We start from the raw sequence: 18734 nt of genomic DNA on the forward strand, positions 1-18734 counted from the left end.
GATACGCTAAGACCGCTCAACCACTCGCTATGATGTACACTGTCCACCAGGTGGCAGATGTTCCAACTGGTAGGTTAGCTTGCTGCTGGGGTCTGGCTGATTGGAACTGAGCGAGATGGGCTGGACATGCCCTGGAGCCCTCCCATGGTCCCTCCCTGGCTGGCCAACCTCTCACATCCCTTCCTGGCCCCAATTGTGCACTGGTGGGGTCCCTTGGCCTGGCCTGCGCCCTCTCACAATGTGGGACCCCTTGGGGGATGTTGGAGAGCTGGTTTCAGCCCGATCCTGCAGGCCAGGCCGAGGGACCCCACTGGTGCATGAATTCGTGCACCAGGCCTCTAGTAAAAGAATAAATGTGTTTAAAAGATATCCAACTCCAGTTAACCTCAAGAGAGAAGATAAAATAGCAAAAAGTCTTAGAAATATAATATTGAGTAGAAAAGCTCTAAAACAAAATATTTTCAAAGTCAGCAACGACCATAGAAAGGCAGCATCCAGCTCTAGGGTGACTCCTCCTCTTTGGTAAGCTAGAGAAGCTACCTGAAGTGTGAAGACTGCCTAAAACCCTAGAGAGGGCATTCTGCAGTAAACAACTTGATACCACTTTATCTTTTCAGACAACACTGAAACTCTTTACAATAATTTGAAAATATGCTCTCTGCTTTGTACACAGGCAAAGCTCCCACTCGTGTCTGCATAAGAATAGGATGAAGAACACTGTGTCTCAGTGGAGGAGCCCTGGTCACTCAGACAGCTATTTTCAATTGTTGTCTTAACTCTAATTCTTCAAGGCGATCTTTAAAAAGTAAAACGCAAACACCATTACAGCTGGATAAGAGTGTAGAGTCCTTTGGTTATTTCTAGGTGGTGTCTCAGCTTAATGTTTTTGGAGATTCGTTAGTAACAATTTAATATATATATATATATATATATATATATATATATATATATAATTATTTAGGGCTTCATTATTAAAAGTATTATGGAACACACTCAAACATTTAACTATAGTAATTAATGCAGGCACTATTTTCCAGTGATAGAGTTTCCACTTAGCTGATTAAAGAACACATCACATAGATAAATACAAACATTGTACCATAAGTATTATTGTGTCACAGCATAGTTGAATAGAAATCATTCCGGTGATTAATTTTTTATCTGAAATATTATGCACCATAGTGGTTACCTCCAATTGTGAGAATATGGGCTGGTTTTGTTTCAGTTACTTGGCTCCATTATTTTGTTTGTTTGTTGTTGTTTTTCACTACAATGGTCATGATTTTGTTCTCTCTCTCTCTCTCTCTCTCTCTCTCTCTATATATATATATATATATATATATATATATATATATATTGAGTTCAGAGAGGAAGAAAGAGGGAGAGAGAGAAACATCAATGATGAGAGAGAATCATCGATCTGCTGCCTCCTGCATGCCCCCCACTGGGGATTGATCCGGCAACTGGGCATGTGCCCTTGGCCAGAATCGAACCCAGGAACCTTCAGTCTGCAGGCCAACACTCTGTCCACTGAGCCAAACTGGCTAGGGCTAGTTTTTAATTTAATTTTAAATTTAAAACAGACCAATCCCTTGTGCTGAATAATCTCTACTTACCCTTGCAGACCCAGCCTCTATTATTACTGCCCACCCAACTCTGTGACCAGGAGGCTGATATGTATGGACTGTATTGATGATAGGCCTTATTGTCCTTTGGCTTCTATTTTAAGTTGGCCAAGGAGAAGTAGTGTGGATGTTTTCTTATACATTCCACTTCTTTCCTCCTTGCCAGGTGTTTTACATTGACTGGAAACCCGTACACATGCCCCAGTTTTGTCTCTTTATGGCTGGAGGTGGAATGGACCCTTTGATCTTAGCTCTGGGACACTGTGGTGTTCTTTGCTGTTTTCCCTAAATATCCCTATCAATTGTTCTTCAAATTGTCCAATTTAAGTGTGTCCATCTGCTTTCTATAAGGATTTTGACTAATAACATACTGTATTATAAATTTATATTTAGAAATTCTTTTATTAAAAAGTTTTAATGGATAGTTTTGGCATGAATTGATATTCATGTTACATAAATGTAGTGTACAGTTTGATAAGGCTGTTCTATTTTGAGGATGTAATTGTTTAGCAAATTTTGAGGTATGCATAAAATGCTAAATGGGTTATTATTTGACAAATGACTGAAATTTATAACACTGAAACTCAACTGAGCAAACCGTATTTTGAGGGGTAAAGGAGATTTGAAAGGCTTTGTTGTCTTCATTTTATTTATTTATTTATTTATTTATTTATACTTTTATTTACAGTTTACTTCAATATTTGATCAGTGTTATTTCTCTTCTGATTAACACAAGGATCCCAGAGTACTATTCCTCACAACAACCTACCCATTCAACACATTAATATTTTATAGTATCGATTGTTATTGTTTTTGATAATCAATATCCATTTCAATTAATCCCTAGTTTCATTATTCACAAAGCTTTTTATGTCCCATTCCTTCTGTCTAGAAATGTTCTCCCTCCTGAAGTACACCCGTTGCTTTTATTCCAGTGAAGATTGGAGAATGGCACATTCTCTGAATATCAGACTAAAATGTTTTTATTTTGTCCTCATTCTTGAGTGGTAGTTCAGCTTGGCTGAGAATGCTAGGTTAAGAGTTGTTTTTCTTTAACAATTTAAAAATATTGTCATTATTTCCTGGTGTTTGTTTAGTTTTGCTGTTGAGAATTCTGCTGCCATTCTAATTGCCATCTCTGTGGCTTATCTCTCTTCCACCACTCCTCTTAAGCTGTTTGTTTTTAATGTTCTTCAAATGTACTATAAGGTATGTCTAGATATGGATTTATTTATATTTATCCCACTATTGCTTTATTGCCTTCCTTAAGTCTGACAATGCTGATGAATCTGACATCTTTCATAAATTTGGCAAAATCATGTCATTTTCAAGTATTGTCTCTTCCATTTTACTGTTATTGTCTCTTCTCTGATACCAGTAGTTCAGGTAGTACCCTCCTTTATCCATTTTTTATAAATCCTTTTTTCCTCCTATCCTCTTTTACATTTCCCCTTCCTTTGTCGCTCTGCATTTCAATGTCAGTAATTTCTCCAAAGAATCATTTACTTTCCTAATTATTTCTTCAGATGATTCAGATATCTTCTTAAACACTTCAATTGATCATTTTATTTCACTAAATGTCTTTTCCATTTCTAGAAGTTGTGTTTCCTACCAACCTCAACCTAATCTTTTTTTTCATAGTCTCCATTTTCTTGGGATAATCCCTTAGATCTTAAATACGGAAGTGCAAGTTGTCTCCGAAACAGTTTATTTTTGCTTCTTCCAGGCATCGCTATCCAGAAACATTTTTGATGTTTTACTGGTTTTGGAAAATGTGAGTATTCATGGAGTGAATTCTGAATGGGATAACTTTTTCCTTTCGCTATAAGCTTCTAGTTTTCCTCTGTAGTGGTCAGATTTATTTCCTAATCCTCTCTTTCAGTGTCTTTGCAGCTACTTGATGCTCCAAATTTTATACAGGGTTTTCAGTTGCATTCTGTCATGCTGTGACAACTGCACGCACCCTGCTCCTTTCATATATGTTATATGTTATAGGAACCTCAGCTATACAATTAAAATAATCCCAAATATATTTTATTCATTTGGCATATTTAAGTTGAGTGAAATATATTGTTAGCCAGTTGTTTGGATTTTTTTGCTTCTTTTTTATTAAATTTTCCCAGAGCTATGAATTTTCCCTACTTAGGTATTGTGCTCATGGACACACACACACACACACAAAGCCTATTAGGAAGTCACTTCAGATGAATACATGTGTCAGAAAATGGCCTCAGAAAGTGAAAGCCTATCTGTTTCTCCATAGAAGCAGAAAAAGGCACTTTTTCCTTCAACAGTTGGTGTGGATAAGAAACAGTTGGTATGGATAAGAAGGGTGCATTATGGTCACCTTCAGAAGAAAGAATCAGTCAATCAACCTATACATTTATTGAACTTTAGGAGCAGTGTTCATGAATTCCTAATACATCACCCTTCTTACTGTTTGCATATAAGTTTTATAGGCTAAAAGATGCTTTACAAATAACATTTTCTCACGAGCACACTATTTTTTCCTTTTGTGTTTAAACTTATATGTTGCTTATCAAATATTTAAAATTTACAACAATACATTTATGATTTTGAAACAGTTATTCACAAGCAATAAATCAGAAAATATTTAGCACAAGTACAGTTTTTCAGTGCTAAGTTATACTATTTTGCTTCAATTCAGAAAAAAATAAAAGTTTGGTACATAACATGGACCATTCTAAAAAATATAAATAGCTTTTAAAATTACTGCTAACAAGCAAATTAGCTACCAAATGGAATGGCAGCAGATCAATAATGACAGTAAAACTACAGAGTTCTTGCTGATCTCATATTGTCTGTGAGTGCAAACTGTAAAAGAGGTCCCCACAGGCCTCCAACAATAACCTACAAAGAATGAGACACAAAGGGTATTGAACATAAAGATAGTTCAATTTCCCAAGATAGCCAGCTGTTGTCACATCAAACCACCTATTAGTCACAAACTCATACAACTAAGAATTCTCAGGCCTCCTGAGATCAGCTGTCATCTTGAAGAAGATAATACCAATGAAAGGCACTAGTTTCTTCTGAAACATGTTTGGTTTATTGTTTTCAATAAATCAAACAATTTATGATTTTGCTATTCCATATAAATAAGGTGCTTTACTCTTAGATTGAAAAATGACATTAATGTGTCAGTAAATGAGAAAGGAAAGGTAAACAAAATAAATGTGAAAATAACATACCCAAAAGAACACACACAAACCTTCTCCAAATTCCTTCTATTATTTTATATATCTTTATATTATTTATAATTACCCAAAAACATATTAACCAAACAATAAAATAAAATGCCATAAGGAATTTAAAAGTTTACAGCTTATTGAGTAATTAAAAATCTTTTAAATTTGATGAATGTGGAAAGTGAGGTTCAATGAATGTAGATAGGGTAACAGTTGTTTAATAGCAATACAGAGAGAGGAGTCTCAAGTCAATATTTGAACACCCTTTAGAACTATTTATGCACATAATATTAAAACATTTTCAATAAAGTTATTTTATATATACATATATTTTTTACACACATAGACATAAGTCATATGTATGTATATACATTATACTGCAACATTGGAAGGATTCTAGAGAAATAAATTGTTGAGTTAGATTTTTAAAATTCCAAGAGAGAGCTAGATAGAAAATAAAGGGCTAAGAGTACTCGCACAAGAGACAACAGCAGAAATAAAAAAGATAGAGGAATTAGAGAAATAGGTCCGGGGAGGGTAGTAGGTGAGGTGGGGAGAATTAAAAGCCTTGTGTATTAGGTTTAGTACTTTTGGCTTTTTTCTCTATGATATGAACGTAATTTAAAATTTTTAGAAAAATATCACTGTATAAGAATTGTAGAGGGTAGACTTAAAGAAAGTGAGACTAGAGGCAGAGAAACTGTAAAAGGTAATGTACATCTAACTTAGGTCAAAAACTTAAAAAAAAGACACAAAAAACCCCAAAACAAACAAACAACTAAAAAAAGGGAGAGGGGTTGATGGAAGAGGCCAGAGACCCTATCAATGGGTAGTATGAAAAGGAAAAAATGGATTAAAAAGGTATAGTCTACACAACTTGGTTGCTAATGGGGTATGAGAAAGGCATCTACAGTTATGTCCAGGTTTCTGTCTTGGTTTCTAAAAAACTAAGGAAATATAATTTAAAAAGTACATTTCAGAGTGAGAAAAGGGCATATTTTTATTAATTATTGGCATGTTGCATTTTATATGGCAATGACACATCCAAATGGGAATGTTTCATAGTTAATGGCATGTAGAATTTATATAGCAAAGATGTAGAAGTCATTAGAACAAAGGAAGAGTTGAAGTCATACATTTAGATAAAGAAAACACAACAGGTTAAGAAAGCCAAGGTTCAATAAGTGGCATTCAAGAGTCTGTTCTTATTTGTGTCTTTTTTTCTCCAATAGATTTTTACCTCTTAGTTTTTCACTATTTATTTCCTCCTTGTTTGTTAAAAAAAAACCTGTCACCATATTTTTAGTTTATTTTCTGTTTTCTTTTCTTCTATGTAAAGCCTTTTTCTAACCTCTCGAATAAATTGTTTAAATAGCCCATCTTTATTTTTATACCATTTGCACATCTACCACTACCCCTAATTGAATTTTTTATAGCCCTTAGCGAAAGGTAGGCAATTTAAGAGGCGCTTGTTGGATTAATGAATGAGTAAAGAACATGTGTTTACAAGTTCATTTTATAAACACTTCTGTAAACTATATCTTGATTGCAAAATCAATAAGCTAAGCCACATTATGGTTTATACAAATGAAAACACAAATAGCTTATTATATCAATATCAGTAAATTTAGATGTCAGCAATGGCAGAACAAAGATCATCACTATAATGGCCCAGCGTTTTACACTTTACTAGATACATTGATTTGGTTCAGAACACAGGTTATGCGGATCTGCAAGAGACATAAACACATAGATGAAAAGACACAGCAGGAAAGGGAAAAGAGAAGTTTGCTATTCCACCTTTTGTGAGTAATAGCCATTCTTCTTTTATTATTGTTATACATCAAAATAGATTGAGCAGATTTCATTTATATTGTTGCTTTTGAACATGACATTACTTAATATGAAACTTTTATTTTTAAAGAATGTGATACAATGTAATTTTGGCATTCTATAAGACAAAGTGAGCCTGATTGGTTGCCAGAATTCCACTTGAGGACAATGTTTAATAGTTTTGCTTATTTCTGTATATCATGAGTTTTCATCTCTCCATTAGTCACCAAAAGAAGAGTGTGGGAGCAAGCATTGCAACAACCTTACAGAAATTTTTGTGCCTTGTATCTGCATCCCCCCCAATATATGAAGAAGGTTTCTTTCTGGTACAGATCCCTGTTAGACCCAATTATTATTCCTGGGTCAAGTACTATATACATTGGCTTGTGCTGTGATTTGAGGTGAACCAGAAATTACCTTTCCATACCCATAGTGCTTCCACCACTTTAATTGCCAAAATAAGTTAATAATATATGAATTATCCTCACAAGAGAATAGTTAAAATGCAGTTTGGTTGGATTGACTCATTTACCTATTCAATATTGAATGCTAGCTGGAGCTTATACAATCTAACCAAACAGACAGAAGAAGCACTGTGGGAAAATTAAATAACAATTTACAGAAGTCTATAGTTAGAAAACAAACAGAGCCATGTATAACATAGGAATAGCTCAAGAAATATGGTCTTTGTAGCTATAAGCAGTGAAAGAATCAGAAATCCTAAGCATACTCGATTAGTCTGGGGGAATATCAGAGGAATGAAGGACTTGCACAGGAACTTAATGCATGGGGAGCATTTGAATAGGCTTTGGGTCTGAAAAGACATTTCTGAAGGAGAAACAGTGTGAATGTGTGCACAGCTTAGAATGAACAGGTGTGGACAGTGTGGCTATCAGACACATTCTGGAGTAATGAGGGATAATGCTAAATGTATAGATAAATGTGGAATGCCTAGTCTAATAGACAGTAAAATATAGCCAATAGAATAGAAGATTTTTAACCGGGTACATGAATGTTAAAGCTCATTAAGCAGATCAAATGCCTGTTTATATGAAATTAAGAATAAGAGAATCAAAGGCCATCTGATAATAAATCTTTAGATCAACATGTTTTTAATACTTCTTTAAAAATCATTTACTAGCCCTAACTGGTTTGGCTCAATGGATAGAGTGTTGGCCTGCAGACTCAAGTGTCCCAGGTTCGATTCCAGTCAAGGGCATGTACCTTGGTTGCGGGCACATACCCAGTAGGGAGTGTGCAGGAGGCAGCTGATCGATGTTTCTCTCATCGATGTTTCTAACTCTCTAACCCTCTCCCTTCCTCTCTGTAAAAATCAATAAAATATATATTTTTTAAAACTCATTTATTATAAAACCTCCTAGTTATATATTTTATATATGATTTAATTATCTATTCTATATAATAAAGAGGTAATATGCAAATTGACCATCACACCCTCGCACAAGATGGCCACCCCTATGTGGTTACAAGATGGTGGGGGGACCAGGCTGGCAGAAGAGGGCAGTTGGGGTAGACTAGGCCAGCAAGGGAGGACAGTTAGGGGCAACCAGGCCTGCAGGGGATGGCAGTTGGGGGAGACCAGGCCTGCAGGGGAGAGCAGTTGGGAGTGACCAGGCTGGCAGGGAAGGGCAGTTGGGGGCAAAATCAGGCCAGCAGGGGAGGGCAGTTGGGGGCGATCGGGCCGGCAGGGGAGCAGTTAGGTGTCGATGAGGCTGGCTGGGGATTCATTAGGGGGTGATCAGGCTGGCAGGCAGAAGCGGTTAGGGGCAATCAGGCAGGCAGGCAGGCGAGAGGTTGGGAGCCAGCAGTCCTGGATTGTGAGAGAGATGTCCTAGATTGGAGAGGGTGCAGGATGGGCTGAGGGACATCCTCCCCCCGCAGTGCACAAATTTCATGCACCAGGCCTCTAGTATGTATATATATATATATATATATATATATATATATATATATATATCCCTAATATGCAAATAGACCGAACAACAGAACAACTGAACAACCGGTCGCTATGATGTGTGCTGACCACCAGGGGGTGCATGCAGTACATGGCAGGTGTCAGCAACGGGCATCAGCAGCAGGTGTCAGAGCACAGAACATGGCAGGTGTTGGCCGCAGCGGGATGATGGAGCAGGTAAGTGGGGGTGTCAGACCAAGGCGGGGCACCAGTTACTGTCATCAGGGTGAGCCTCTGGTGGTTACTGAAAATTCTTTGCTCCTGAGGGGCAATCGGGGCTGGTAGCCGCCTCTCACCCCCAATGTCTATGCTGGCCCCACTTGCACCCGGCAGCCGGCGTTGGAGCTGCTGTTCGCACCCACTGCCAGTGCCCAGCGCCAGTCCCGATAACTTGGAGCCATCAGTGGGTGCTAGCTGAGTGCTTCTCCACCTCCAGCTGCTTCTGAGGGGCGATCAGGGCAGTAGCCACCACTCGCATGCGCTGACAGCACTGGCCTGGCTCGCACCCACTGCTGGCGCTGGTCCCAATCACTCCGTGCCATCAGTACATGGGAGCAGTGGCGGTGGGAGCAGGGCTGCTGGCAGCAGCAGGAGGGGCTGGGAGGGGGCACGGAGGATGGGCTGAGACCTGCCCCTGTGCCCACCACAGCCTCGCAGCCCACAGTTCCTTTCAAGGTGCACAAATTTGTGCACTTGGCCCCTAGTTATGTTATAAAATTGTCACTGAGGAGAAAGAAAAGTAATTATTTATTGAATATTTTTATACAGGAGAACTTTTACAAACATATTTGTTTTGTTCCAGTAATAACAGGTATGCTTCATGACATTAGAAGTGAGTCTGTCTTGTTAACTGCTATCTTTCCATGACTGAACATTGCTTGGCATGTGGCAGTTATTCAATAAATATGTGCTGAACAAAAAACCTAATATTGTAGCAAATTGTATGATCACTATTTTATAGGTAAGGAAGATGTAACTTTTACAGACTTAAATGTAGGGCCTACTTGACTCCAAAATGTACCCTCTTTATTTGGAAAAGTAAATGAGTGACAGAGGCAGAATTTAGATTGTGAATGTGCAACTGATGTCTCTTCTATTATCTAGTTCAGCCATAGCTCAGGACAGAGATAAATACATGCCTTAAACAGAGGAAGAAAAAATGATTTCCTCTTTCTATCCCATCTATCATACTTGTTTTTTATCTATCTATCTATCTATCTATCTATCTATCTATCTATCTATCTATCTATCATCTTTCCATCCCCATCCATCCACCTTTCATCTATCTATCTATCTATTATCTATCTATCTATTATCTATCTATCTATTATCTATCTATCTATCTATCTATCTATCTATCTATCTATCTATCTATCTACCTATCAATCATCTATCTATACATCATATCTTTCTCAAAGGCTATATCCAAAAGAAGTGTGACTTGGAAAAAGTGCAAAGGAGAGTTTGTGTGTTTTGAGACTGTCAAATGGAATTGGTCCCTTCCCTACCAACCTCTGCCGGGTCTGGCCCAGCCCTGAATCATTGACTGCATTTGTGGAGAGTTTAAACTCATGGAATGAAGGGGATGAAGAGAAGACCGGGACCTCCTTTCCTCAGGGTAGCAGTATGTCCACAGTCCAGAGTTCCGATGAAAAGTTAGCATGTGTTTTATGTTAGCCATTAGAAGTATGTTTCTAACTTTTACAGAATAAATCACAATTACTTGTTTTTGCAATTTGCTTATCTTTTCTACTGTTAAAATAAACCTGTACTTGATACAAAACTTAGAAGATAAACTGAAAAGATTAATAATGATTTTTTAAAAACTTTTATTAATGTAACCATTTTTTTGGATAGATGTTTGTGTGTGTGTGTGTGTGTGTGTGTGTGTGTGTGTGTGTGACAGAGACAGAGAGAGAGACAGAAAGACAGAGAGACTGCAGATTTAAAGGTGGCAACAGACTGAGCGCAGGAGTAATGAAAATGCAAATCCTTACATTTGACCCACCACTGAGTTGGTGAAGTCTTCAGCAGCTTGGCCTGCCTCAGAGTCTATTTGATGTGGCTCTTTCAACTCTATGTGTTTACATAGCTAAATCCACTGGGCTCTTTTTCCAAACCATATTTTATAAAGGTCTGTTTCAACTAGCAGTTTGGGATCACTATCGCCTCAGCTGAGATCCAGCACCAATTATGTTAGCAATACCATAGTAAAAGTAAGGAAATTACTCCGTTTAACAGAATATTAAAATTATTATTTTTATTTGGCCAGTGTGGAAATTGTTTTATTTTCATATTAATTATAACTTAAATTTACATCCACAAATTGGATTAAAAGAAAAAAAGTTTTAAGAAGATTTAATCAAATTAATCTAAAAGAGTTAGTGTAGGCAGATAGTTAGATATTAGCAAAAGTGAAGGGAGCCAGACATCTAATTAAGATGGATTAACTAGGAAGCTAGAGCTTCCAGATGCCCCAGGGGACAGCAGCATTCTCCACCAAAGGGACCTAATCCCCAGTAGGCAGGAAGACAAGCCTTCCAATCTCCCCAGGGAACAACCAGCTTGTGTCCCTCCTCCCCCCCAATTACTGAAGGGCGGGGGGAAGTAGAACCAGTAAAAGGAAATTCCTCTGCTGAGGCATGTGCAGTAGCAGCCAAGATGGTGACCATGAAGTGTCTACCAGGAAAGGGATCAGATTGGATAAGGGACAGGAAACCCTGGGAGATCCAAAAAAGGGATTGAGTAGGGGGGCAGGCCCAGCACAAGCCCACAAAGAGCCAGGACAAAGATTGGTTAGTTTGGAAGAAAGCTCACCTCTTCTCAAACACAAGGAGAGATAATCAAAACTCAAAAAAGATTGTCCATTCATTCGCCCATGGTTCTCTCTCTAGCAGCCCCTTTGGCCGAAGAATTACAGCACTGATTGCGACCTAAATGCAGCCTTGGCTGCATAGGTGCAGATGGGGAGATGAGACACAGAGAAGTTCTGCATCTCTGAGCCCTGATCCTCCTGGGCTTGGTGAGGACACTGCGGACTTGCAGCCCCAGAGACTGAACTTCTACAACAGGAAGTTGCAGAGCCATCTGGTCGTAGACAAGACACTGGGCAGGTGGGGGCAATCCTTTACTTTTGCTTGAATAACTCTTACCGCTACACCTCATCCTTCCGTGAGTGGGTCCTCAAAGTGCTTTTCTCATGATCCTTTGGAAGAACCTTATTTCCACAGGCAACAAAATAATTCTATGACTCTTTTATATAGTACTTATAAACATTTTAATTTTAAAATTATGCAGTTTTTGTGTGCCTTTTTCTTCTTTATAATTCCATGAAAACAGGGTCTGTGATGTCAGCAATATAACCTGAATCTATACCGTGCCTGGCAAATAATAGGTACATACTCAGTAATTATGTGTTAGTTGAATAAATGAATGACCGTTAAGTGCAAACTATGTTTTGGTACTCTACTACAGGTAGAAGCAATACCAAACAGTATAACCAGTCACGTTAAAATGCTGTAAATGTTCAGATGATCCCAACCACTGATTAAAAAAAGAGCATAGCTTTTGTCATCATTTATTTGAAGAGACATGACCATATGTGCTTGTATTAGTAGTTAAGAAAACTTGGAATTTTTCTTGGTTATGAAATATCACATCAACTAACCTGTATGACCATAATGCACACTAATCCTGTTAACAATGAAACAAAGGTGGTTAGTTACTTTAGATTTGGGACTTTCCAAACCAAGTAACTCACATTCCCATCAGATCTTAAATATTTAGTAAACACAGACTGTAAACTTCTTGTGATCAGAGATTTCAAGTTTCTTGAAATTTCCACTATCATACTAACTCTTTAACATATACATAGGAGACTCCATAAAATGAGTGTGAAGACAGGTTACAGTGCATGGAGAGAGCTGTGCTGCATATGTATCAATGATAACCCTGGGCCGTTAAATGACTTGCATTTCTTATGAAGAAAACATACTTTCAATATAAGGTGAGGGGAACACACATTCCAACAGATACTGAGGAGCAAACAGGAGCTTATCTAGATAATTTCTTTGGTACAAATCCAGGGTTCTTTTCCTGTCCTTGCTACATGAAGGATAAACTCAAAAACAGAAAAGCAAAAAGTAAGCAGGGTTGTCAGGGATGCCTATAGAATATAGAGAAAGAAGTAAAATAGAGAAAGATGTTTCAGAAAGATAATCAAAAGAAAATTAATGCTTGAAGCATACTCAACACAGAAAGGAAAACCTTTGCCCACTTTCTTATCCCACAAAGTGTTCCCATTCTTAGTTCTTAACTGAATTATTTCCTGAACTTGTCCCACATTGGCAATCTTTCTCCTCAGTGGGGATCAAGGGATTAATCTTAAACTCCTGCTAGAGAATGGAGCCTAATAATATATACAGTCTTTTCCACCTCCAATACTCTGAACCCAGGGGAAATACTAATCATTGTCCCCGTAATTTCATTTATTAAGTTGGCAAATGAATATCAGCTGCCTACTATGTTCCAGTCACTGTGCTGAGGATCCAGGGATGGACTAAACAAAAATGTCGTTCTCATAGAAATTAGTAAATGTGATATTTGACAGCAATAGCTCGGTGTTAAACTAAGTGCTTTGTGTCTATTATTTCATTTAATCCCCCGATTCTTTGGGGTATCCATTGACAGTACTCAAATTTTACAAATGAGCAAACTAAGGCTTTGCTAAAGCTACTAGCAAAGGTTAGATAGTTTATAAACCCAATCAGCCTGCAGAGTACTCACTGTCAATAGCATTCTATATGGCTCCTGACATATTTGAGTGAGTGCAAAAACTAGTCCTTTACTTTGCCTAATCCCAGAGCATCTGACTCTCCAATTAGAGCACGATAGGTCTGTGACACTAACTCATAGCTTCTTTAAGAAAGATGCCTGAAATTTTGGATAAAGGACCAATTTCCTCATCAAGGAACCTCTTTAGTAGATCACTGACATATGCCCCAAAACAATTGAAAATAAGGGAAACGTACTTCTAGAACATCATGGTTAGCAAATAATTGGAGTAAGGCTAAAAAATTTTATAACTACTTGACATCTATATTAAGTCTGTGTTGGCCATGGACAGAAATAAAAATGCATTATGTATCAATTCACATTGGCAATTTGTTAAAATAGCTAAATGATGGGTGAAACAGAAGTCGTCAGCAGTATATATAATTATCAGTTATTATTTATAATATGCTTCAGGTATACAAAAGTAAATTTCATATTAGCATATCAAAGCTTAAAGTTCTTATAACATTTACAAATAAGAATTTAACTTGACTTGGGTGAATTGTGAAGCTTTGTGTAATACAATAGGCATCTCTTCTGCTTACTACCTTTCTGTGCCACAGTTCCCACCAGCACAGCACCTCTTGCTTCATTCTCCATTGTCTCTGTCTCCAGCGTTACTTTTCTCACATTTATACTACTGCCTCAAGGCTAACATTTTCCCTCTGGATCCCTTAAGTCTTCTAATTCCTGAAATTCAAGCCATTATCAATCGCCTTGTCCCTAAGAGTTTCTCTTCATCAGCAGATAAAGTTCTAAGCTCCTTCAAAGGGTTGTCACCCACACAATTTTGACCCACTAGAAGCACTTTTGTAGCATTTGAACATGCCCCCATTCAAAATGAAAATGAAAAGCAATTCAAATGCTCTAGTATTCATGTTTCAGAGAAGAAGAAAAGAAAGTTTACTCCAAACATGACAATAAATAGCATTTTCTTTAATAATTATGTAAATGCCACAAATTAACCCTTGGAAGGTTCATGTGTGTCTCCTATGCATTTTCTCACTAGCTATAAGTTTCTTTCTCCCTGAACATCAGTCATCAGGAAAGAAAATCAACAAATTCAAAGTGGCCTCTGTGTGAATATAGCCTTAGTCTAGTTTATAAGCATGGGCCCAAGGGACATGATCTCAGATGCCTTTAGAATGAAATGGAATTAGCAATTACACAGATCTTCTCCACTAGAATTACATTAAAAATAATTTAACATACTTGCTACATATACTTTAATCATATTATCCCATAAGTAACCAGGCACTGATCTCAAAGGTCGGTATATAATTACAATGTATGTACAACGGGGAATACAGCCCTAGACGCTGGAATCTAATGTTGCCTCTATAATTCTTTCTTCCTTCCCTTCTTGAGTACAGTTAATTTGAAGAAGCTACCTTCTTACCTCTCTTGGCAGAAATTGTGAATGAGAAGCTTAGAGAAGAGGCACTATAGATCTGGCACATTTCTTGAAATATAACAATAGTATGTTATCTCTATATAGAAAGATAATACCATCATTAAAATATTTTTGTTGCTATTGTTTTAAATCTATCATGCTTAGAGATATAACTCTACCATGGAATAAAGAATCTCAATTAGCCACATGGATATTTAACTTATGACCTTTGCCATAGATACAAAAATAAATATACTTTTTTTTCAGGAATATTGGTTGTATACTTCCATAGAAAACTGTATTTAATCTTCACAGACTTTCTCAGAGTCAGACTTTATACTTCTCGAGCATGGAATGGAAATATGTCCTCTCTGTTAGTTATCTATCCAGGAATCTACTATTGAAACTTCTACAAAATAAGCAAGAAAATGATATGGTGACAATGTTCTCTGATGCCCAAGAAATTAGTTATAGGTGTCCCTTTATAGTGTACCGGGGGCCCGGTGCACAAAAATTTGTGCAATCGGGGGAGTCCCTCAGCCCAGCCTGTGCCCTCTCACAGTCTGGGACCCCTCAGGGGATGACAACCTGCTGGCTTAGGCCCGCTCCCTGGGGGATTGGGCATAAAGCTGGCAGTCAGACATCCCTCTGGCAGCCCGGGAGCCCTCGGGGGATGTCCACTTGCCAGTGGGGAGCAGACCTAAGCTGCAGTCAGACATCCTTAGCGCTGCTGAGGAGGCAGGAGATGCTCCTACCACCACCGCTATACTGGCAGCTGGCAGCCTGGTTTGTGGCTGAGCAGAGCTCCACCTGTGGAAGCACACTGACCACCAGGGGGCAGCACCTGCATTGAGCATCTGCCCCCTGGTGGTCAGTGTGTGTCATAGTGACCAGTCATTCCCAGTCATTCTGCTGTTAGGGTCAGTTTGCATATTACCCTTTTACTATATAGGATAGAGGCCTGGTGCACAGGTGGGGGCTGGCTGGTTTGCCCCGAAGGGTGTCCTGTATCAGGGTGGGGGTCCCGCTGGGGTGCCTGGCCAGCCTGGGTGAGGGGCTGATAGGTGTTTGCAGGCGTGTCACATCCCCTTCAGGGTGGGGGTCCCCACTGGGGTGCCTGGCCTGTCTGGGTGAGGGGCTGATGGCTGTTTGCAGGCTGGTCAAGAGCCCTACCCCCAGTGGGAATACTCACCCCATGGAGGTTTGACCAGCCTGGGTGAGGGGCTGATGGCTTTTTTCAGGCTGGCCACACCTTCTTTAGGGTGGGGGGTCCCCACTGGGGTGCCTGGCCTGTCTGGGTGAGGGGCTGAGGGCCATTTTCAGGCTGGCCAAGCCTCCCAGCGATGGAAGCTCCTAACCTCTCCTTTTTTTCTTTTTTTTTTTTTATTCTAGGATTTATTTACCTTCTATAATTGAAACTTTGTTGCCTTCAGTGGAGCTCAGAGACTCCGTGGCAGGCAGGAAGCTTGGCATATAGTCACTCTGATTGGCTGGTGGGCATGGCTTAAGGCATAGCGAAGGTATAGTCAATTTGGATCTTTGTCTTTTATTAGTGTAGATAAGAAGCTCTCTTATTGCCCACAGACAGGTAGAGGTGATGAAGTAGAAAATATAGCCTAACTTCATCTCTGGATATTTCTGGTTCTGTATCCTTACATTGCTCAGCAAATAGGGTTTACTAAACAAAGAAAGGGTAATGAGTGATTAGATAGTTAAATAGATAGATCGATAGATAGGTAGATGATAGATCTCGATACTACTACCTTCTATCTAAATCTACTCCGAGCACCAAAAAAAGAAATGCTAAGTGCTCTATTTTCCAAGCAACATTAACAAAAGTCCATTAATACCTGTTGGTCTAAAAATGTAGGCAGTGATGTGTCTAGCTTTCAATAATTAGTGAGAAGAGAATAGGAGAAAAAGTACCACTTCCTGAGTGAGTTTTATGAGGAAGAATTCTAGGCATTCATACATTGGTAATTTAATAAGCAATCAGTTCCTTAACATGTATTATCTCTGTCTGCTGATAATTCTTCCCAAAATTTCTTCAAACTGTGCCCATAAACAACTTGTGTTCTAGCTCCTAAAGCTCTGACATTTTTCCAAATTAAATATCTCAAATATTTTATTTTTTTTAAAAAATGTTTTTTTCTACTTAAGGAAATAGGTGATAGATAGATAAATTGAAAGATAGGGCATTAATAAACAGACAAAAATCCAGATGTTAGGTTATGGGTGGTCATAAAAGAACATTATGACCTTAAGCAGGAACATTTTTTAAAGTGTTTTATTTCTAAAAACTATCTTTGAAGTACCCTGCTTACTGATAGAATAACTATAGTAAATGCATACATTTTCTGGCTTGTACCCATTAGGACCATATTTTGGACTAGGAATTGTGTGTCTTTTTATATATTAAACATATGTGTAATGGATATCATCAGACTTTATAACATAAAGAAATAGCCTATATCAGTGATGGCGAACCTATGACACGCGTGTCAGAGGTGACATGCGAACTCATTTTTTTTGGTTGATTTTTCTTTGTTAAATGGCATTGAAATATATAAAATAAATATCAAAAATATAAGTCTTTGTTTTACTATGGTTGCAAATATCAAAAAATTTCTATATGTGACACGGCACCAGAGTTAAGTTAGGGTTTTTCAAAATGCTGACACGCCGAGCTCAAAAGGTTCGCCATCACTGGCCTATATAGTTGTCTAATTCATATCTCACTCTGTATGTTTTTGTCCTTTGGAGTATCAGCAACTTAATGCTGTGTGACATTTCCAGTTCAGGCTGCCCATGTCAGTATTCATCATCCCAGTGGTTTTAGCTGCCATGAGTCACTGTTTGCCAAAGTTGACTGTTACCATGAACCAAACATTATTAAAGAGGTATTGTTCCTATCTAAGGATCTTAAAGTTTGCAAATGCAATATACTGAGTGTCCATCATGATTTCAAGACATGACCCCCAGGGTTAGGTTTTGTGAGTAACCAAAACATGGGTTGATGAGATCATACTTTTCTCAATTTTCTAAGCATTTTCATCTAACTTTTGCTTTCTTATCGACTTAGAGAACTTATTTCCATGGCTAAGTTACAAAAATAGATTTTCAGTCACAGTTGGCATTCAATATCATGTTAGTTTCAGGAGCGCAGCATAGTGGTTAGACATTTATATAATTTATAAAGTCATCCCTTTCATAAATCTAGTGCCCTCCTGGCAAAATTTTAATGAGTATACTTGCTAAGATGCTGCCCACTTATTCTAGGCTTTTCTTTCATCAATTATCTCATTTTCTCAATTGCATTTTTATTTTATTAAATTTATCGGGGTGACATTGGTTAATAAAATTATATATGTTTCAGGCATACAGTTCTACAATACATCATCTGTATATTGTATTATGTGTTTATCATCCCAAGGCAAGTCTCCATTCATCACCATTTATCCCCCCTTCACTTTCTTCTATCTCCTTCTCTCGGGCACTGACTATACTGTTGTCTATGTCCATGAGTCTTTCATTTTCTTTTTCTTTGCTTAATCTCTTCATCCTTCTCATCCAGTACCCAACCATCTCCCTCAGTCTGTTCTCTGTATCTATGAGTCTATCTCCAATGTGTTAGTTTATTTTACTTACTAGATTTCACATATAAGTGAAGTCATTCAGTACTTGTCTTTTTCTGACTGGCTTATTTCACTTAGTATAGTACTGTCCAGGTCCATCCATGCTCAAAAGGTAAGACTTCCTTCTTTATTATTAATATTAAATTGATTTATATTTTATATGGCTGATTAATATTCCATTCTGTAAATGTACCACAGCTTTTTAATCTACTCATCTACTTTTGGCAACTT

The sequence above is a fragment of the Myotis lucifugus genome, unplaced genomic scaffold (genome assembly GCF_000147115.1).
Source record: "Myotis lucifugus unplaced genomic scaffold, Myoluc2.0 scaffold_217, whole genome shotgun sequence".
NCBI lineage: Eukaryota > Metazoa > Chordata > Mammalia > Chiroptera > Vespertilionidae > Myotis > Myotis lucifugus.